The sequence below is a fragment of the Poecilia mexicana genome, unplaced genomic scaffold, assembly GCF_051168715.1.
Source record: "Poecilia mexicana isolate PSO_F unplaced genomic scaffold, ASM5116871v1 scaffold_23, whole genome shotgun sequence".
Lineage (NCBI taxonomy): Eukaryota > Metazoa > Chordata > Actinopteri > Cyprinodontiformes > Poeciliidae > Poecilia > Poecilia mexicana.
The window spans coordinates 4,209,534-4,232,070 of record NW_028263392.1 but is presented as its reverse complement, the minus strand read 5'-3'; the positions used below and the strand labels follow the sequence as shown (position 1 = coordinate 4,232,070).

At 38.5% G+C, this 22,537-nt stretch overlaps 1 protein-coding gene across 1 annotated transcript in view; it reads right to left on the bottom strand.

Moving 5' to 3' along the window:
* The window catches only part of sox5 (SRY-box transcription factor 5), a 250,688-nt gene that overhangs the window by 213,483 nt on the left and 14,668 nt on the right, over positions 1-22,537 (bottom strand). The window lies entirely within an intron of this gene.

Genomic DNA, 22,537 nt, shown 5'->3' with positions numbered 1-22,537 from the left:
AAGGAAGTGCTGTGCATGTGTTTGTGTCTCATCAGGCCGCAGAGTGAGGTCGCTGCTCCTCTAATGGCCTGACATTGTTAGTGGGATGTCATTACCCTCACTCTATGTGTGTCGCACACACTACTCAAGCTATTGCCTGCTCTTTGTCCCCTTTCCAGATGGCATGTTGGTCTTTCCTCTTCTGTTCTGTCCTCATGGTCCCACAGTACTGGGTCTCTGGGCTGGCTAAAGCCATATGTCCAAGCTGAACTGACCCAACTCGCACCTCGGCGTCTATCTGACCGCCTGACTACTTTCCTCCTGACCCTTTCCTTCTCACTCATTGCTGAAAGAAAACTACACAGTGAGTTCATTTTTCTAACCCATAAGCTGTGGGGATCCAAAAGATAAGTGGCTTTTTTTTTCAGGAGAAACCAACATACACCTTTTGAGGAATTAAAACTCCATATGTCTCTTTTGCTCATGCTGTTCTCCCCTTTCTTGCTTGGCATACCTTTTAAGCAAACAATCTCATTTTCACTGTGCCGGATACTGTTCTGTTACCATCAACATTTTAGGTTCTCTCAACCCTCCAGACTTCAGTTCCAGTTTACGCATAATTTAAATCGTCAACATGGAAAGTGAGCAATTTCCACAATAAACAGAGCAGCTGAAGAGAATCTAGCGGACATTAATAGCACAGTTTAATCAGAACACAATCTAGCTGCTTACCTCAAGAATGTTTTGACAGGTCCACAAATGCGACTTTGCATCGCTTAATTTGGACCATATTTATATGCAAGAAATGGCCCAGTCAAAGTCCAGACCAATTAAGAAAATGTAACAAGATGTGAAACTAAAAATCTTTTTAAAATGTTAGTAGCAAGACGTCCACAATTATTAGAAACATCCTCCAAAAGACTTGCAACTGTAATTGTAATTGCAGAGGACGGTGGTTGTAAAAGGTCAAGAAAGCTGGTTATAAATGCACACCACACTTTTCAGATTTTTATCCCCAAATCTTCTTAAAACTGTGCATCTTTTTCCTTCCAATTCATTGTGTACTACTTTCGGTTGGAGAATTATAAGATGCCAGTAACACGTAAGATTGTTTCTAACATGGTAAAAAAATATTAAACAGTAAAAAAATAATATTTTTGCAAGGTGCTGTGGTGTCAAGTGTCTTAAGTGGCCAACAAGAAGACAAAAGCAAAATATTAAAAAAGTCAATTTACCACTCAGGAAAATGCTTGCATTGACCAACAGCTCTATTATTAATTTTAATAAAGTTAAAATGGCATCCTTTCTCAAAAAAAGAAATTCCTGCTATGTTTTTCATAGACTGATCATTTGCATGGTATTTATAAAGGAGGAAGTTTCAGCCTGGCACTTCCTCTTCTTATTAATCCTTTTTCTTCATCATCTTCTTCTTCCATTATTCTCATACCATTAAAATGTACACTTTCATGTTTTCAGACATGTTTTTTGGATATAAAAAAACTGACTTGCAACAAAATAGCTTAAACGGTGTTTGCTATAAACTTCAAACATCTCCTCATTACCCCCTCCAGAGACCAACAAAAAATGTCAACAAGTTGTTATAGAAACGGACCAACATGGCACTTTGTAAACTCTGCATCTAAGATGTAATAAGTAAGGAAATGCAGTAAATTTTATAATACTTTATCCAGATCAGCTGAAGGCTCTTTGCCTTACACTAAAATTGTTTTTTTTTTTGTTTTTGTTTTTTTTACCTAAATACAACATGTGTGTGGATAAGAGGTATGAAAATAGAAGCTGACCTACAAGCGTCCCAGTGGAGGTGGCTCTGCTGCAGAGGGACGACCCATCAGAGATATGGCCAACCCAAGATGACAGACAAAGATTAAGCTGCATTGCCATAAAGAGAAACGGGTTGACAGAACAACTCTTGACACACAAATGCTCTGAAATAAACCACCTTTAAAGAGATACAGCATTTACATACACTACTATTAATGTTTTGGTAAATGTTCTCCCCCGTCAAGTCGCAGAGAAACCACAAGTCTTGTAGCCATGAGCAAGATCTTGGCATAATCTCAGCTGAATATTGAGCTGCTGTTTTAATCCAAAATAGCAGAAGTTATTTAAACTGGTTGATTTTTTTTTTGTTGGCAAGGAGAATACTTTTAAAAATAGTCCAATCATTTTCAATAGAGTTCAAGCTGGCCAATTAAAAAAAAAACGTAATGATAAACTGTTTAATCCGTTCCACAGCCAGTTGTGATGAGTGTTATGAATCTTTGTCCTGTGGATATGAGGTTTACTGTTTTGCTCTTTAAACTGTTATTGAGCATTCAGACTTTATTTGATTAAGCCTACAGTCATAAAATCAATAATAAATCTAAGTGCCCTACTTATATTTTTTTTAGAAGTCTAACAAGAATAGACAGTCGGTATGCATTTAAACTTCTGACCAGAACTGCAGACCGTAAATAGAAATTTGGTGCAAATGATATTATCAGAGGATAAAACACTGTTCCAAGAAAAAAGGAAAATTAAGGATGACATCAAAGACTATGGGGAACTCCTAATGAAAGAAAAAGGAAATGGACAGACAAAGTTTAAATTATTACAGAGTTTAAAAAAAAGTTTAGCTCTGGAATAATCTGGTTTCTGTTCATGTTTGTTTTAACATCTTTTCTTTTTTTAAGAAAACTGCAGCAAAGAACAAATGAGCTTCAGCCTTTTATCTTTTATAACTCTGCAGACCAAGACAGACCAGAGCAGTTCTGTAAGTCCTGTTTGAGAAAACTAAAGCAGCAGCCTGTGGTTGTTAGTTTAGTTTAGTGTAAGGGCTTGAAGCACAGGGAAACAGCCTGCCTCTGTCAAAAGAAATTACCGTTCTCAGTCTTTGCATGGTTGCTTGACATACTCACAATGACAACGAGAACCCAAAAAATTTTAAGCAGCAACCAAAAATATCTACAGATATGCAATAAGAAAACAAATGTGCATTTTTACAAGATGCTAATCATGAAGCTTTGGGGGTTTTCATGTTCTTAAACCAGTTTAGATCATCTCATTCCACAGCTTCTTCTGGGCTGGGCCAAACTGACCTAATGTTAGCTTTGTACTCAGAATTACAGAGCTTACTTTTAAAAATTTTTTTTTAAAATGTTCAAAACCTAAATAATATCACTTTATACTAGAGGTGTGCCGATCGATCGGTCACCGATCATAATCGGGCCGATTTTCGTAAAAAAGTGCATGATCGGTGATCGGCGATCATTGTCTCTTTTACCGATACCGATCACCTGCTTCTCATTTCGCAGCCTGCTTGTGCAGCTGGTCTCCTCTTTCCTTCACTCTGCGCAAACGCGCAACAACAAATCCTAAGCAATGTGGAACTATAACGCACTGAGTGAATGGGGAAGTTTGCGTGTTGTGGGGAAAATTGAAGCAGGTCAAAAATGCATCAACACAACGTAGCTAATACGACATAAAAACAATGCCATACTTGACGGAGTTTGGCTACATCGAGGCTCACTGCAGTAAAAAAGACATACGGAGGATCAGACAGCAGGTAAAGCAGCGCACAGCTACAAACACTCACCCGAATTAGCATGACGGTCAGAAAGCTAAACAAATAACCCGCAAAATTATTTAAGTCTTCGAGCTGCGATGTAAGACGCTGGTTCTGCTCTCGCTGTTGAACCGCTGCTACGCTACAGGTAATAATATTTGACAGACGGAGCGCCGCTTCTGCTCCACCTGGTAGTGACTCTCACACCGAACCTGCTTAAAGCTGCAGCATCTAACCTAAAAAAAAATAAATTTTACATGCGTATTAAAACTTTCGCTGTCCTAACATGAGACAGATAATCTCTAAAAAAATAATCGATCTCCTCCCTGATCTGCATAATTACTCTGCTCAGTCAGAAACAGCCAATCAGAGCTAGCAGTAATCAGCTAGCCGCCATGCTATCAGGAAGTTTTCATTCAGTAACTCTGGATTGTTTATTGTAATGGATCCTGTTTTTGCCTTTGAATGTTAAGTTTTATACTTGAACTTTTTGGCAATGTTGAGAGGTTTTATTTTGGCTCTTTGCATTATTTAGCCTCTTCAGAGCCTTCATATGTTTTCAGTCTGTTAAAGATAGTATTATCAATACCAATTTGCACAAAGCCTGTTTTGTTTAGTTTTCTTCTTGGAAAAAGTTATTAAAAACAAGTGTTTGTCTAAATTAAGGTGAATTCATGGTTCCTTTTTCCACATAATGTAACCGGTAGTGTTTATGATAAAAAATAAATAAATAATAATTATGTGATCGGTATCGGTGATCGGTATCGGTGTATCGGCCCTCATGGGTGATCGGTATCGGTATCGGCAGGAAAAAACCTGATCGGCACATCCCTACTTTATACCAATATACAACACCTTCGTACCTCAGCCACAGAATAAAATGCATTACATGTGGGCATTTGTATTTAGTGTGTATCCATTAAAGCCAGATCTGTCATTGATGAGTAGAACATGATAGTCTACCTAACATTGCTTCTACGCATTTCCCTGTTATCTGGGGCTCAGTCACATGTAAGGTCAGACAGTGATAAAAAGTGTTGTGTTTGTTTTTACAGTGAAGATATATCTTGTTTCAACTGTTTGTATCAAACACAACAACAACAACAACAAAAAGAACTGGCAATATTAAAATATGAACTGGCTGGCATTTCAAAGTGCAGCCTGTGTGAACACAAACAGCTAATAACGCTAAGGACAAAAAGAGCTTATTGCATGTAAAAGAAAATCCAGATCAGTGGATCTCCTCTTGGCAGCCCTCAGCTGTCTCTTTGCCACGTCCAGCCATGAAACCAAAACCCTCGTCCCCTTGTTCCAACCCAACACCTCCCCCTAAACATTCACTACTGGATGTACGCACACACATACGCGCATACAGTTCCATTTATTTCTCTTTATAAAGGTCACCATTTTCTCTGGCTTGGCGCCCTGCGCTATTGATAATTTTATGCATAAACAAATGGCAAATTTGTGCCACATAAATATGTATTAGCAATTAATAATGGTAGTGTGTGAGGGGACGCCAGGTGCATGGCGAGTGGGACCGGCTGGCTGCTAGTGAAGTCGCTGAGCTGGACTGGTGGCTTTATGCTGCTAGCTGGTCTCCCTCTTCTCCACTGTGTCTGCACAATTGCCACTCCACAATGCCCAGAGAGGTAACACACACACACACACACACACACACACACACACACACACACACACAACTAGAGCAGATCTGCATTCAACAAAAAGCGCAGAAATATATACCTGTGTTAGTTCCTCGACCATTTAATTAGGAATAGATTTACACTAATGTACAAATAGGTAAATACACACACACAAAAAAAGACAAATGCAATGAGGAAAAGCCTTCGGGGGAAAAGGCACAGGAGAGCTAATGTTCTCTTACTCTCTCCCACCTGGAAAACAATGCATCCATTATTGTACTTCTCACAGACCACTGAGAGTGGGCCACAACTCTCTGGGGCAGCAGAGTTAAAAATATTTGCAGAGAAACAAATATCAAGATATTAAAAGTGGGTCAGGCTGAGAAGGTCACAGATTGCGTATCCTAACGCTACATATGCAATATTATTAAGAAGCCCGCTCATACAAAAGTTAGTAATACATTTTTGTAGATGTTGAGGAGCAGAATAGGAATGAATCAATGGAAATTCATGTAACTAGAACAATTCAAACCAAGAAAAAAAAAAATACTTTTTTCACTTGCTTGCCACAGGTATGTTTTGGGGTGAGCCACTGTAGGAATATACACTGCTCAAAAAAATAAAGGGAACACTCAAATAACACATCCTGGATCTGAATGAATGAAATATTCAAATAACACATCCTAGATCTGAATGAATGAAATATTCAAATAACACATCCTAGATCTGAATGAATGAAATATTCTCATTGAATACTTTGTTCTGTACAAAGTTGAATGTGCTGACAACAAAATCAAACAAATATGACCTCCAGCAGGTCATAGTTGAGTTATACTGTGTTGTTTAAGTGTTCCCTTTATTTTTTTGAGCAGTATATATTATTCAAAGTCTGCATCCAAATGTGAACCTAACAAATAGTGCCTCACAGAAGTATTTAGCAGGATAATCAAGGAAGATTGTTGTGTTTGGACCTGTCAAAGTTCAGAGCTAAATCGAAATGAGACCGGACAGAACATTGATGTTTACAATCACCTTTCACCTAATATGTGTGACATTGATCTTGTTCTACGTTTTAACCTCTAGATGCAGAGCCAGCAGATATATAAACCTAAAGATTTGCAGTAATTAGAGTGAGAAGATGGTCCTAGCAGGTATTCCTTTTTTAAGTATTTCACGTGACAGTCACACATTATATTGTGTTGGTCTATAAAACGCTTGTAGAATACATTTTTAGTTTGTGGTTGTAATGCGACAGCCATTTAGGGTATTATTAACTTTGCCAAGCACCATATGCAACATTAGTAAGAAACCTACAGGAAAGCAAAATCAGATGATCATTTGATAAAAAAGTGGCTATCTTTGCGTGTTTGTCTTATTATTCGTGTGTGTGTTCTGACGTCCGTCTGGTGTGGTGAGTGCAGGCTGGCTCCCCTGTAGAGCACAATCACTCTGCTTGGCTAAACACAATCACACAACCTCAACCCGACTCACATGGCCCCCTGTGGAAAAAAAAAAAAAATCACAGAGGACCAAGTCTGCATGGATATACATATATGTCTGTCTGTGTGTACATCTGTGTGTAAGTGTGCGAGTATGTGTGTGTCCGTGTCCTAGGAGGACTAACAGGACAAAAGGCAGCCCCATCTGTTCCATTGTCACAGGGTCTTTAATACGGATCAGATGAACATGACATTTGGGATAAGCGGCCGAGCTCACATTATAAACCCGGACATCACAACCGTACCTACCTCTCCAAGTGTGTGCATGTGTGTGTGTGCTATTAAATCTAAAATCAGGGCGCATTTACCTATATGTGTGTGGGGTTAATTTATTTATTTTTTCTTCCTCCCACTGGTTTTATCACCTCCTACTGTGTTTATAAGTTGGAGTTGTATAACTGACATGCTGGATCAGGAGTGGCTGTGGAAGGATTAGCGGCCCATTGGCCTAATCAGAAGAGGTAATCAGACTATGCTCTATCATAACAACAATCAGTCAGGAGAGACACACATCTGCCCATTGAGATCAGCTCTAAACCCATAATAGTGATGAAACATCTGGTCATTTGGGGCTCACCGCTATCAAGCACAGAGCCTGGGACAGTTGCAGATGGCAAACTTGCAGTTGTTATCTGTTTCAGGCATCAGAAGCACAGACACGGGGAAACGCACGACACCCAGAGCCACGCTGTTCCTGTTGATGACTGAACATCGACAACTGATCACTCAGCCCATTTTTTGATTATTAATTATAAATGTACAAACAGTGAATGTTAAAAATTCAATAAAAAAGAAAAAAAACAGGCGTGCAATGAAATTACATTTCACCGCTCGTCTCTGCAATGCTCTCTTTCTGGTTAATAGATGCCACCGAGGTGGACGGTCCTGGCCGCTTTGGCTCTGGTGCACAGCAGGTGTTCATGGCTGCCTGGACACATTTTCTATTACCAACAGCAGCTTTATGTTATCACAAATTGCCACAGAGAAAGTCAAACATGCTTTATAGCAGCTTTACTGTTACACCAATTAGAAATCAGTAACCTAAATCTCTAGCACGAGAACTGCTAAAAAAAAAAAATAAATAAAATAAAACCTACGTTGGTTTTCACGCTACAATAGTCTGGAAAAACAGAGGCCAAACACTTAAACATACACAATACATCTACAGATGTATCAGAAGAAGGAACATGTGCCAAGGCGGTCAAACGTTTCTAAAAAACTCTTCAAGGTTTAGGTTGTTGTGAGGGCTCACTTTGCTTTTAGTTTGTAATGCGCTGTGATCATATCCATGTTTATTCATACTTATGGAGAATTTATTTGACTTACAAAACAAGCGACATAGGTCAAGCTGTAAAAAGTCCCAACTGAAATATCTCCATCAGTCCAATCTGTCTATATGGCGTTGCTTTGTATCAAATGGCCCAAAATCATAGGAATATTGCACCTGGAAAAGCAACTTTTGGATTGTTAGGAGATTCAATGTAGGATGAATGGCTGTAGTAAGTAAAGCTTTAGGACCCCAACTAACTGGAGCTTAAGGAGTGCCATCTGTGACTTAAGAATTAGGAATAACACTTTTGATTTAAGTTTAAATATCGTTCCATGACATATTGGTGAAAATCTTTACTTTAGATATTAATGAAGTAACAAAGACAGTTGATTATTTTGGGGGTTTGCTCTGGGTTCGTTTCCTTTGCCCTGCCCCCCATCAATTAAAAAGTGTAACCAACCACCGCCACCGCATTCCACGCTGTCTAAAGCTGACCACCAAATTACCTGACTAACTCCACAAAACCCCACAATCACACACATAAACACACGCACACGTGTGTCTAAGATAAGTGAAAACTGACCCCCGATGGATACCCCTGAGGATTTAGTGAATGAATGTGTGCACGTTCTTGTGGAGCCCTCTGAATCTGCGTTTCCTCTCCGGCTGTGCATGTGTGCTTGGTGAGACACAGAGTCAAATGTTCTGGAGAAAGAAAAGGGCCATTGTTCACCAAGGTGGTCCGAGAAGGACCTCCAACCCCTGCTCACATGCGCACATGCGCACACACACACACACACACACACACACACACACACACACACACACACACACACACACATACACACATACATTCATGTATATACAGTATACACACACGTTTATACACAGCTTGTAGGCAATTGGACAAACATTATAAGCATTCCCCTCAGTCTAATCATTACTATTTGCTGGAAGGTTGCAGTGTTTCAGCGTTAAACAGTTGGATGTGGGATGTAAATGCTGGTCTGTGTAAATCAGACATCCACCACCAACACACACACGTGTGCACGCAAACACACATACATTAGTCAGTGTAATTCAGACATTGCTACTTCCTTCCTGTGGGGTGATGATGTTTAGTCTCCCTGCACCACAATCTGATTGGTGTGTTTGATCTCATCTACTTCCTGTTTAGGAGCAACCCGAGCTCTCGCTGCTCAGATCTGGGATCAGCATTCGTCACATCGATTCATGCGTTTCGCATGTAGGAGGGTTGATAACTAGCCCGAGATCAGATTGGTCGGCTGAATGGCTGATTCATTCCAACTGTCTGCTTAATCTGGATGAATGAACTGCCAACTCTTGCATAAGTTCAGAGCTTCATAGCGTTATTTCAAGTGTTATATCTTTTACAAGTGGGAAAATGTCAAAAAGAAAGAAAAAAAAAGAACGCAATCTCACGTACAACCGAAAAAAAAAGCTTGTGTTTGTTCCTGTTGGCCTTTAATAAGCATTCACATGTGCTGAAAGATATTGAGCATGAAAAAAGAAAACCTGGTACATCCCATTTAACGCACTAACAACCTGAACGAAAAGATCGTCTGAAAAGTCCAACTCAAGCTATGAACTACGCATTAAAATGACAATACTGTTACCTATTTTTGACATTCACACAGAATATTTGAGGCAAAGGCTGCAATCTTTTGCAGTTTGTCTTCAAGAAATCACTTATAGTTGAATGATTGAAGAATTACCCGAGGTACTTTCTTTATTTTTTCACCTGATCAATGATTTGCTTTTTTTTTGTCTTAATACTCATGCATTGTAAACATACAGAGTTCAAAATTAGTCATACTACAGCAAATGGGTAAGAGATTATTTTAAGTCTTAAAAATGGAAAAGCATTTTAGTAAATTCTGTAAACAATTTGTGTAAAACATATTTGCCTACATGGACAAAATGTTTTGGTGCTTGAAGTTAGTTTGTCTAACTCTTAACTCATACATAGAACTTTTATATTAATGGAAATATTAATAAAAATGTCAATTTTTTTTAGGCCAATTCATCACCTTTCCTCTAACCAGTGTTGCTTACTGTACAGTTTTCTGGGCCTGAATAAAAATAATGTTTTGATAAAAAGACAAATTGCGGAGAGGAAATTAAACATTAATCAGTAACATCTTAAAAAAACATTAATTCCAATATTTGTCAATGTCAATATTTTTTTATTTAAACTTAAAAACATCCCAGATAAAAATGAAATTAAATTCTGAAAAAAAACCCTCTAAATTACAAGTGCAAATGGTTTCACATTGTAGACAGCTCAAACTCAGTGTTTCCTTATGAAAAATGATTTCAGATCTTAGTGAAGGGAAGTTCTTTTGCAATAATGTAGGAAATGTTAAACTTAATTATCATCTCTGACTCATCTGATCTGTCACTGAAAGACGGTGAGGAGAGGCGACACCTGGGCAGAGAATTTATTGCCGCATGTAGCATCATTTATAGATGCAGTCTGTTTCAACATTTTAATTCAAAATATTTTTGAACTGGTGGAGCGTTGATGAGCGGTTCAAGCACAAAGCAGGTGTCACAGTGGAGCATGTATTGAGATTTAAACTCTTACACCACTAATTATTTTTTGTTCACATTGATATATGTGCTTGAATTAGTCTTACTGAAGGCTCAGATTGGTCGCAAACATTTAATGCCGTAATAATTATCAGCAGCGCAGTACAAGGGGGAACAGACCGGAAATGCAGTTTTTGACCAAAACTGTAGAAGTGAGGATGTTCAACCATCTCACTCGTAGAAGTGTGTGCGTGTGCGTGTGTGTTAAAACACCAACACTCCCACAGGTGTGATGCTGGCTGGCTTCACAAAATCTGGAATGTTGATGGCTTCGAGTCAGAGCATGTGTAATGATTTTCTGACAGCTCAGGTTGTAACTTTTCTAAATTTTGTCCACATCCACTGTCTATTTGATGACCCTAGCCTACTCACCTCTCTGACTGCCATTGCAAACGGACACATGCAGAAATGTCTGGACTAGAGCCATTCACTGTCTGATTGGTTTGCACCACAATATGAACCTAATGTGTGTCTGATGAAGGAGACTCCGTTTGGGAGATGTTTTTTTTCTTCAACATGAATGAGGGGGGTGAGGGGGCACACCATTGAGAAATATTTCCTATTTGTGAATAATGGCTTAAACAGTAAACAATGAAATGTTCAACATATTCATCTCCTTGCTTTCAAAATCCCCAAATTCCTTTTACTACTTTGATGTTATTTAAGGGCACTTAATTGGACTGGATTTTTTTACGGATTATCAGGAAAAAAAGGGGGCTGAATACTAAGGCACATCACACCTTTTATGACTTCAATGTTTTCAGTCACCATCATCAGAAGATGACAATAATGTTGCCATGGAGAATGTATAAATTAACTGCACGAAGTCAGTAGTTCAGGGTTCCTGGAAAAGTGAATACTTAGGCGAACAATGAAAATAAAAGCACACCACCGGCAGCCCAAACACCCCCTCTGCTTTGCTTTCCTAAAATATAAGATGTTAAGAATGAGAAACCTCTTTCAGAAGAAAAGGGAAGCAAGATGGGACATGTCACAAAGACGAGCCTTGAAAAAAAAGAGGAAGGAATTGAAGACAACACATGCAAATAGAATTTAGCTAAAGTTATGCTTCTGAGAAATTACTCAGAAGGTCAAAGTACAAAGTATTATCAACTACAAGTCTTGAGACACTTGTTTTCCCAACACACGAGCTGACCACAAAGAGTGGCAAGCCAGGTTCAATTGAATTTCTAAGCACTTTTTCTTCCCTACGAAACGCCACATTGTAATAGATGAAGGTTTGAATGAAAAACACCTTAAGATGGCAATTAAATTCAGAGTATTTCTTAATAGGCTTGATTTGGTATCTGTAATGCCATTTGCAAGATGACAACATAATGAATCAGCTTTCCATCTTCCAAAAAACTTTTAGTTTCACACACTATTAGCAAATGCAAAGAAAACAAACAAAAAAAACCCATTTCATTTAGCCAGATAATGTGGAAATACAAAGATGATAAAAAAAAGAGATAAACTGTAAGAATGGTGCATCAGGTCTGAGCATTAAAAATAAACAAACCCATGCAAAAGCAGGTGCTATTTCAACAGCTCGTTTTTAGTGAGAGGAACTCAAAACCTTGACATGTCCCTTTAACAGCTATTGTGTGGTGCAATCAATTTGCCTCAATAAATAGCTGCAGCCCGTCTTGGACATGAACTATACACCACAGAGGAGGTCAGCTGTGGGAAGCTTTTCTTTGTGCAAAAACTAGAGCTTATTGTTTGTATCAAAGTTTGCTTTTGTCAACCATGTGCTGCTGACGTGGGTCAGTGAGAGCACAGTATAAAGCAGTGCATGACCTATGGATTTGTGGAGGCCTGGATCTGCTGCAGATTTGCCCTTATGACCCATTCAGTTCGAGTTGCACAATATTTTGTGCAGCAACTTCTAGAAACTTCACTTTAGGTAAATTCAGAAGAGGAGCGGACCAAAGCTGCAAGAGATAAGCTTTTCAGATAAAGTTGTAATGCTATAAATACCCCCCCAAAAATGTGAAAATAACAACTACTGCAGTGATAATGGATCAACCTTTGCATTTATCTTAACACATTTCCTGTAATGTATACCAGACAAAAATAACATTCAACAGTCTTCTGTTTCTTATGATGCATCCATGGATCAAATACAATAGATCCTTTCTGGAGTAAAGTCTAATTTATAGCAGTGAATAATTTAAGCAAACTAAACTCATGTTTAAATTAGTCTCAAGTCACTTTTTTGTGTTTATATCATTCAGCACAAAAAAGGGGGGTGGATGATTTTAATGACTTCCTAAGTTAGTATCTCTGTGTCAAAATATTTAAGCTGAACATGAAAAACTGAAACGCAGCTCAATGAAGTGACTCACCAACTCACTGGCTGAATCAGCTTGTAGTGCTGGAACTCCACTCACTGGTGACTGAGAGCACTGTTACTCATCTGTGATGTACAGCAGTTCTCGTAGAAAGTACAGGCCACAAAAAGCATGAAAAAGATCACACCTCCTCAACGAATATGTCTGATAACTTAACAGTTTGTATATATTATAATACATAGTAGCTCTAACCGACAGAGGAAAATGATGTCACTGAAATTTCTTTGTAAAACACAGGTTAATTTTACCACTTTGTTTCATACACTTTATTTCGGGTCTCTAGTTAAGGTATTCTATCAGGTTTTGTTGTCAACTGAACTGAGGCCTCCCTATTGGAGGTTTTCCAGACACATCCAACTGGGAGAAGACCCCAGGGAAGACCCAGAACTCACTGGAGGGATTACAGATCCCACTTGGCCTGTGGGTTCCTTGGGAAAACACACAATGAGCTGGAGGGACGTCTGGGGTTCTGTTACACTTACGACCCAATCTTAGAGAATAGAAGGATTTGGATCTCAGGTGATGGATCAACACAAAGTAGTTCATCATTGTGAAGGAGAAGGAAAATTCACATATGTAAAGTGTGCTATGCATTCGAGTCTGTCACTTGTAGAATCGTGATTCCTAATTCCAGCTGCAAATCCTTTGGGGAATGTCTTTACAAACTTTGGACATCTCTGGGCATTTTTCACCCATTTTTATTTGCAAAACATCTGAGATCAGCTTTCTAGGCTTCTGGCCATTTCTGTATTCGATTAAGATGCAGACTTTGACTAGGCTCTTCTAAATGAATATACTTTGATCTAAACTGTCAGTGGAGTTGACTTTTAAGGGTTGACCATAAAAGTGAACCATTGAAGTCCCATATCAGGTAATACCAATTGCCCTGTCTCTTCTGAAGGATTGCATCTCCACAGCATGATGATGCCACTGCCATGTTTTACTGTACAGACTGCATGATCAGGCTAATGTGCAGTTAGTCAATTTTCCACCGCACATCTCTTAGGGTAAGGAGTTCAGCTGTTCCTTCTTTTGCTCTTACCATTTACGCATACCCTGTTCCATAGCTGCTAATGGGACTTCCTGTGGCTTTCTTTCAAAAGTGACTTTCTTCTTGCCACTTCTCTATAAAGGCCAGATTTGTAGAGCCTATGACTAATGGATGTCCTGTTAACAGAGCTGCAGCTCCTCCAGAATTACCATGGTTCCCTATTTTCTGTAGTAATACTCCCCTTGGCGCTGTCGTCAGGTCAGCTGGACAGCCATGTCTTGGTAGTTTAATCATACAGAGATTAAATCACACATAGGCGGATTCTATTTACCAATTAGATTAGACATAGTTTGCAAGAGTTGGTTTTATTTTATGGTGTCGGAGTGAAGGGAACTAAACAAATATGTCAAGTACGCTTTTCAGGTTATTTGCATAAGAAAATGTGTATATTTTCCTTCCCCTTCACAATGATGCACTACTTTTTTGTTGGTCAATGACATAACTCCAAATGGTGTACAGTTAAGTTTGTGGTTGTTGGTACAGTATGAAAAGTTTCAGATATTTTTGCATGAGCAGGAAGGCTACCACGTGCATAACAAAATCATCCCAGGAAAAAACAGCTACACAAATGCAACTTCCCATCCAGAGGGTTAACAGGGAAGAAGGGTTGATAAAAACACTTAGAGTCGTCTTGGATTTGACAGGGTGAGTAAAACGGCGAGCACAGCTCACTCTTCGTGTCCATACAAACATGTACACTCACTGATGTCTTTTCATTTAGACTGTCACACTCACACACCCCCCCGAGAGATCTCACTTCCTCTGTCAGCCTGCTAAATTACAGCTCTCCGTCTTCCTGCCCATCTCTCCTTTCCCTCCTCATCTCTCACACCTCTGTTTTAAAAGACACACAAAGACACATGTTTGGTCTGTTATAGCTTCCTCATTGTCAGCCCAGCTAAAAAAAAAAAAAACAGCGCTTGGAGAAGTCAGAGCAGATGAATGCACCAGGTGTGCTGCTTAATGTTTTAATGTGATTACTTGTTCTCGGTGAACCAACATTAGGGAAAGCAGCATCGTTTGTAAGGGGTTGTGTGAGTCTCCTGATATACCCTCCGAAAGTAGACAAGGAACGTCTTACAGTCCAGCTGAACAAACTTTGCATTGTAGACAATCAGACCAGAAGCACCTGACTGCCAGTGCAGCATTAAAAGTGTGTAGGAGGGGTCCAAGGATTTCACTGGAGAGATAATGCGCCATTGTTAGTTGTACATAATTTAATTGAACTCTCAAAGGAATTCAAGCAATGCATGAAAAAAAATAAGTAGAATTACCCCAGAAGTCCTGCAGATGAACAATCCCCCGTTTGATTTTATTAGGTTAAAAAGTGTTTCCACCAATTAAAATATACTTTTATAAAAGATACTATAAATTTCAGACATTCCAAGAATTCAGTTCAAAAAGTGAAACGCATTAAACTGATTCACTGAATGCAGAACAGCGATGAGAGTTTGAATTCTATTTTGATGATTCTGGCTTTTGTAAGAAAATATAAATATGTTCTATTAGAAGACCATTTACTGAAAAATGTCCATTTACTGCACTGCATGCGCTTTTAACTCCTCTTTTTGAACGAACTACATCATCAACACTGCTGAGGTGTTAGAAGGTAGCAGCTTTCATCTGGTCAGTATTGTTGGTTCTGGATTCAGTCTTGATAAAAATCCATCTGAATTTTGGGCTGTAAGCCATAACCATCACATTCAAGAGAAATGAATTATATGAAACTGCATTACTGAAATAAAACTATTTGATGATTTTATTATTTCTTGAGACGTACCTGAATGCCATCCGAAATTTCTTTATCGAATATAAGTTCACTGGATCAGTGCAGAAGGATAGGATGTGTTTCAGGAGTAATACTGTACCACATATGTTGCCTTAGGTTCCAGTAATTCTTTCTGGAACCTAAGGCAACAGGTTCCAGAAAGAACCTGTTGCCTTAGGGTTAGGGTTATGATAGTGATAGAGTGATAGTGATATAATGATAGATTATTTTCTATCATGAAAATAATGATAGAAATAAAAGAGATTTATTTTTAAGTTGCAAAGTGGGCTAGTGTTCTTGGGTAGAAAGTTGTTTTGGCAAGTGTCAAACAACTTGGTCCACTTCTGCCCCCTTTTGGTGTTACTTTTATCAGACTAGGTACAAGGAAAAAAGAGCTGCTAATTAAAATAAATTGGACAATCTTAGGCAATAAATCAGACAATAAATCAGATATTAAATTTGACCCTTGTTGAGTTGTGGCTGTTAGTGAAAACATTGTAAAATATTGACATTTTTATCAAGATGTTTTACTTACTTCAACATCTCAAGTGATATTCAGACATAGGTTTCCAACTGCAAACTGTGAACAGTGTTTAAGTCAGATATACAAATGGCAAGCTCAACACTCAGCACTGTTGTAATGTTCTAATGTTGACATGCTGCAGATCCTGTCTTACATTTTAATGTCACTTTACTCTGACATTAGGGTTAGGGTTAGAAATTAAACTACAACAAAACTGTTTCATCCGGAGAAACAGTTTAGTTGTAGTTTCAGACTTTCTACAAGCAACTTTTAGAGTAAAGTTTGCATGCCTGTTAGACTTTTACTAGCAACAATTTAGGCTTTGATGCTTCATCTAATCAAGGGACTAATTACCTAATCAATTTGTGATCAATTTGTGACTGTCTAGTGTAGACTTTTGCGTCTTTTCAAAGATTCGAGAAAACTCAGAACACCGCAACAGTTTTTAGCATTATGTTGAATCCCAACCCGCGTGTTGGGTCATTTGGTTTGTAATTATGAGATGCAAAATTAAAAGTGTTCAAAAATTATGTTTTAAGACATAAATGGGAAAAACAAAAAAGTTTGTATAAGAAAAATAAATGATCAAAGAGAAGACAAAAGGGCTGATGTACTTCAGCAAAAACTAGACTTCATATTTGTGGCAATAGTAGGGACAGTCTCGGGCAAACTAAAATAAGCTGACAATCTGAACAACGCAGACAAACATCAAAGATCAGCCTTGATATTTCTTGACAAAATGTCTACTACTGAGGAAGTTTTTTCTTTTCTTTAAACATTACAAGGAAAGTTTGCATTTGGGGGAAAAAAGCACTATAAATAAATGTGAAATCAAATCTAAAAGAAAAGAAAGAAAGAAAGAAAGAAAGAAAGAAAGAAAGAAAGAAAGAAAGAAAGAAAGAAAGAAAGAAAGAAAGAAAGAAAGAAAGAAAGAAAGAAAGAAAGAAAGAAAGAAAGAAAGAAAGAAAGAAAGAAAGAAAGAAAGAAAGAAAGAAAGAAAGAAAGAAAAAGAAAGAAAGAGAAAGAAATACTCATCTGCTTTGTCTATTTATACATTCGAGTTAAATTTCCTTGGTAACTTTTTTATACAGATTACTAATAGTAATTTCCTTCAGTGCAAATCAAATCACTCATCTAAACACCTTGGAGCAGGAAGCAACACTGCATCAAGAAAATATCAATTAAAGTTCATTTCAGTCTTAAACTTTTTTTCCTGTCGACTTACTTTCCCACCTGTTCTACTTTTAGTACAAACTTGCCATCAGTGTGTGGAGATGTTGCTTTAGGCCAATCAGATCAGCTGTGCCCTCTGGCTTCCTCCTTGCATTAATAGCACTGATGTCTGTTCTGCTGCTGTTTATTGTTGACTGACTTATCCAGGTCAGGAGGGAGGTTCAATTTGATGGCTTTTAATGTGTGGTGATAACTGTTGCTGTAAAAACCAATATTATCTGTGGAGAACAATGTTGACCACCTCTGTAGATTGGCAATAAGTTGGGTAAAAACAGTAACACACAGCTTTAATTTGCTATGTAACTACAGCATTTCTAACCTGATCAACCAACTCAAATAGCTAAAACTAAATTCCGCTTTTGATTCTTCAACAATGCAATCCTTTCTCACCAAGATTTATTATTATTGCCAAAATATTGGTATAGCAGCTCAGACGTCTAGTTATAAAATTTGGTAGTATTGTTTTACTCTTTCATCTTCTCTTACTGGGGGTTTACAGCAGCTAAGCATGAATTATGCAACTCTACACCTTCGTTGTTCCTCTAAGAAGAACAGAAAATCACCAGACAAATATTTATGCTATCATTTTATGTATGCTATTTATTAAATCTTTCAGCCTGCTTTGTAATACCATAACAATTAATATCCAATTCTCAGAAAACAAATGAATTTCAACAATTCAATGATTCACGTGAGCAGTAAAGAGTTGGATGTGCATTTAATCTAGTAAATCTGAACTTATCTATTTGTACTATCTGAAAACAGTAAAGCTAGCAATCTTTAGACATACTTTAATTTCCAGACTTTTGAGCACACCTTTGACAAAAAAGATATATATATATATATATATATATATATATATACACACACACACACACACACACACACACACACACACACACACATACACACACACACACGTATAGACCACACTTTTCTATAAGCCACAGGTGTTCATACTGTGCGTACCTTCAGGTTTTCATTTGAGTTTTTAAAAAATGTTTTATAATTACACTGCAAGCCAGTCAGCATATCAACAAGACAGTCTACTGATGTGCTTTTGTAAGAGAGGGTTACAGCCAGAGTAGAAGTGATGAATCACTTTCTAATAAATATTATGAATCACCTGGTGAGTGGGGTACATTTTAATTGAGTAAAATCTCCACATTTCCTCAGTAGAAAATGACAAAACCACGTGACATAGCAGATCTTTGTACTACCTGTTGCAGAAGCTATTTTGCTAATTGCCCTCTTACATTGTCTTAGGCCTCAGCCTTTCTACAGTTCTCTTATCTCAAAGCATCTTCCCTGTAAATCATAATTGAAAAGTAAACCGAAAATAATAAAGGTCTATTATCTAGAGCATTTTGATTTTTACATACTGAATAAAAAGTATCCATTTGTTCAAGGCCACGATAGAATCCAGAGCATTCTTCGTTGCACAAAAATAACAATTTAACCACATTTAGCATTTCAGAAGGTGGTAGTTAGTGCCAAAAAGCACCTCTGTCATCTCAAACAGGGGTGCCTTGCAAATGGACGAGACGAAAGGCACTACAAAGGAACTTAGAATAAAATACAGAAATAATCTTACCAAACAACATTCAAATATGACAGCAGAGAAAGCCGCAAAAACCTTCACGTAAACACAAGGTGGCAAAATGTTTGAATGGACTGATCGCACACTCCTCCCCTTGCCTGCACAGAATTTGCAGCACCGCCTAATCATTGTCATTACAGCTGTTTGAGAAACTGTTTCCAAACAGGCAATCAAAGCCTGTCTCAATAATTAGTGAAGGGGAAGACGTCTTTGTGAGAAAACGGCTCGTCTCCCTCCTCCCGTTGCCGCCAATCTGAAAACACAAAATCAGATCCTTCTCCTGCAAGAAGACACACACACAAAAAAATTATATATATAAAAAAAAAAGTCCTCCACACGCAGTTCTGCCTGATTCTTAGTGTACGAGCTTTTGCGTGCGTCTGCACAGGTTGCACTTATTGTGTTGCCGAGACAGCTTGACTGAAAACCAACTGACAAAAACATTTGAAGCAGAAAAAAAGGGGGGGAGAAAAAAGCGTGCACGCACAACAACCTGTCAAGAGCGAAATGCCTCTAATTTTTCTGTCATCTGCCAGCCGTTTAACAAGACAAGAGCGCTCTGCCCCCACACTCCCCCTTTAAGCCACAAAAGACAGAGATGGAGAGGAAGAGGAGGAAAAACACAGGGATGGGAAAAAGACTGAGTAGCTGATATGTCTTTTTCCTGTCTGTAACCATTCCACTCATTTAACCTTTCTTCTTTTCCAGGTTGTGATCTTTCCCTCTTATTCTCCATTGCCTCCTCTTACCTACCTCAGACAGTGGAGGACCAAAGTGTATATTTGTGTGTGTCAGGGGAGGCAGGGTAATAAGCACTTAGCCACTGGCCCGGTCTCTCTCAGACGAACCTCCTGCTCTCTGCCTCTGGCTTTCTCCAAGGGGGGAACAATGTTTATAGTAAAGCTTCTGTTCACTTTAATATGGTACATTACTCTGATGCTGCTGTCAGCTCACATGAGGACGCAGCCAACATGTGAGTGAGTGCATTTCTCAGCATGTCTTTTTCTTTGCATGCTGGTTTGTAGATACATTTGTGCACAATTACGTGTACGTTTACAGCAAGTGTGTGCGCTGTCAGTTTTATTCTCCTCGCTCCCCCGATGTAACCGAGGATCAGTGGCGACAGGAGGGTAGATGAAACATTTCTACTGTCATGTGTTTAAAAGAACAACAGATGCTTTGTTCTGCTAATTAGCGCTTAGCACGGAGAACAGCGACAGTGCAGTTGTGTGTACTGGTGGGATTGTTATCCAAACTGAACCGGGGCTTTAAGCAGCCCCACTTGGCTTGCCAAGTCCAATCTTGTTCACTCTCCACCAAATCTGCTGTTACAAGCAGGGTGGCAGCCTTACAAGAAGTGGGACAAGTCCTTAATCCAACAATCAGGAAGAGACAACTTCAAACATGAACGGCTTCCCAGCCAGTTTGCAAATATAATTCAGATTTATTTTACATTTTTAAAATGTCTGGTCAGTTTTTACTATTTGACAGTTGCAGCTGCTCTTTGGGAGGTGAAAATTGGAACTATTTTTTAGGAATCTCTATACTTTACTTTGGCATTTTGCACATCCAGATTCTAGTCCCTTTAGGACAAAAGCTGCCAACAACAGCTCTAGTTTTATATTACAACTGAGCACATTGTATCGTTTTGTGAAGACTTCAGAGATTTGTTACACCGTCATAAACTCCAGGAAATGCACATGACATGTCAAAGATTAAGTTGTGGAGAACTCTGAAATAAAGTTAGGCTATAAAACGAAATCCAGGGCACTTAACGTCTCAGATTCCTTGAACATTTATTCTGTTCAACTATAATGACTGGACCAGGGTAGCATTAATCAGTGAAGCAGCCAAAAGGCCCATGCATATTGTGGAAGAGTTGCAGGCATCCCTGGGTCAGGTGAGAGAATCTGACAAAAGACAATTATGATACAAAAATCCAACAAATCTAACTTTTATGGAAGAGAAGAATGGCACACAAAAAGCTGTCGTTGAGTGAGCACCATATAGCTCAGGTCAGGTAGAAGAACATTTGGCCTACCTGTGAAATCCTAGGTGATGTAGAACACAAAAAGGAGTCTGAAGAAACTTATCAAAGCGTGAATAAATCAGGTTGGCTCTTGAAGCCACTGACAAAATATTGCCAGTACAGGTTGTTTAATAGACAATAATAGACCACACTATCCCCATGGCAACACATGGTAGTGGCAGCAGCACCTATTGGGGATGTTTTTACTTTTTTTTAGCAGGGACAGGAGAAACTGATCCAAGATCATCAGATGTGCTGTAATGCAACTGTGCAACTGTATTTACCCTGTTCAAGCTAACTTCCCCTTTATAAGCACACTTATAACCAAGTGTTATTTTGAAACAGATAAAATAAATTGAATTTATTTGTTAGAATTTTCTAACAAACCGATGTACGCAAGGTTTCTGAGTTGCATCAAAGACACCTTGCTCTTTTTCCTGCGGAGGAGCAGCATTGGGTTTATAGTTTACGTTTGCACGGTCATCAACTGATTAATAATGTATTTATTCAAACAAAAAAAATTGTGTTGGTTTTAACTGGATATAAAACATTGGAATATTGAGTTGCTCTGCCGTCTGAAGACAAATTCCAGATTTTGACTGTAACAGAGCCAAGTACAGTTATCTAAGCAGGCCTCACAAAATTATATTCCAATAAACAGCTTTTGACATCTTGTGAAACAAAAACTATCCAAATATGATGGATAAAACGACTCCATCACATCTTTGCACAACACAAAAGAAACCATTTGTCAAGCTCTAAAGCCATAAGTCTATCTGGAAAATGTCAAGCTCTCACCTGTAATCAAACCAATCACCAGAAACAAATCCCCAACTAAATCACCATAACAGCCTAAGGAAATGTGGTTATATTGACATTATTTACCATTTTCTCATGGATTACATCATCATTCAGAAAGCACAACCATCCTGAATCAGCACAAAATTCCCAAATCCAAAAGCACCGCCTCCAAAGAATACACGAGGAAAATGATGGGTAAAAAGATCTATGAGCCAGCAGGAGGTGTAAGACATGGCATGCTCTTTCTTCCTCTGGTATGAGGGAGAAATGAGCAAAGATCAGCACAGTTCAGACATGTCTGCTAGTTTTGTCCTTATATAGGCCAAATAAGCAGATTCACATAACGCCCGAGCTAGAATACGTCACGGGGAACATAAATTAAGACACAGAACGAGAGTTAGTTCAAGGAAACAAAAAGGATAGTGCTGTCTGCTCCAATTCTGTCACACAAAACGATGAAGAGAAAGAGCAAGTGTGCATGTTTTAGTGTGTGACAAGTTATTGTAGTGTCTCCTCCTGCTCCTGTTGTGCCCAGGGATGCTTGTGTCCTCTTCTCTCCTCTCATCTGGCACTTAATCAATGCACTGGAAGTAGCCTTTCACACAC